The 877-nt window shown below is 73.4% G+C and overlaps 1 protein-coding gene across 4 annotated transcripts in view; it reads left to right on the top strand.

The window, feature by feature from the left end:
* NAP1L4 (nucleosome assembly protein 1 like 4) overlaps nucleotides 1-877 on the top strand; it is a 57,098-nt gene continuing 56,221 nt past the window's right edge. The window contains exon 1 of one of the 4 annotated variants that reach the window (XM_024749409.1): nucleotides 1-52. The gene's annotated coding sequence lies outside the window, so the exon portion shown is untranslated. Of the gene's footprint in view, nucleotides 53-702; nucleotides 809-877 lie in introns of those variants that run through there. The other 3 variants (XM_024749404.1, XM_024749405.1, XM_024749406.1) reach the window with 3 other exon arrangements.

The raw sequence follows: 877 nt of genomic DNA, 5'->3' as shown, positions 1-877 counted from the left end.
GCCGGGCTGAGACGCTGGGGACGCGGGCCTGGGCGCTGCCCCGGGAGAGCCCGTGAGTGCGCGGGATGGGGTGGGGGAGGAAGAGGGGACCCCACGCGCCAAGCCCAGTAGGCAGCACGAGCCCGGGGATTTGAGGGGGGAAGCCCAGGCCATGGGGTCGCGGAGGTCGGCGGGGTCAGCGCGCGCGTCCCTGGGGCTGGAACTCAACTGGGATGGGGGGGCAGACAGGGGTCGCGGGAGGTGGGTGGGCCCCGAGACAGCGCCCAGTCCCACGGGGGGCTGGGGAAGGGGGGTGCACAGGCCGGGGAATGGACTGTGCCCGAGCGGGGGTGATCGGTCGGGGTGGGCTGTTGGGATGGGGAATGGGCTGCGCAGACCGGGATGAGTGTGGGGCCGGAAAAGGGGTGCGCCCGAAGAGAACACGAGAGTAGGCTGCAGCAGACGCCCCCCACACGTGACCTCCGCGCACCTCCGGTCCTTAAAGGGGCGGAAGGAACGCGGGCGCGCGCCACGCTGACGTCACACATCCCTATTTGCATCCGGCCCGCGGGTCTCAGCCCCGCTGAGCGCGGCGCCTCCTGGGCGGCCTCCGATTGGCCGTCACCGGCGGCGCCGAAGCGTAGTTGACTTGCGCCGCGCCCTCCCAATCGTAGCCCGCTTTGCTCGAGGAGGGCGGGGCCAGGAGACTCAGCCAATGGGAGGCGGCGTTGTTGGCAGCCACGGCGGCGCACTCCCGGAGCGAGCGAAACCCAGACGGCCGCCGCCACTGCCGCAGGAGGCGTGAGGTGCGGACGCGAGGTTCGGCCGGGTAACGGTGGTAGTGGCGGCCGGCGGGGCGGGGACCGGGGCCGGGGCCGGGGCGGTGGGAGCCGCGGAG

This window comes from Neophocaena asiaeorientalis, unplaced genomic scaffold, assembly GCF_003031525.2.
Source record: "Neophocaena asiaeorientalis asiaeorientalis breed wild unplaced genomic scaffold, Neophocaena_asiaeorientalis_V1.1 scaffold43, whole genome shotgun sequence".
Classification (NCBI taxonomy): domain Eukaryota; kingdom Metazoa; phylum Chordata; class Mammalia; order Artiodactyla; family Phocoenidae; genus Neophocaena; species Neophocaena asiaeorientalis.
Note: the sequence above shows the minus strand (reverse complement) of the source record. Positions and strands in the feature narration are given on the sequence as shown.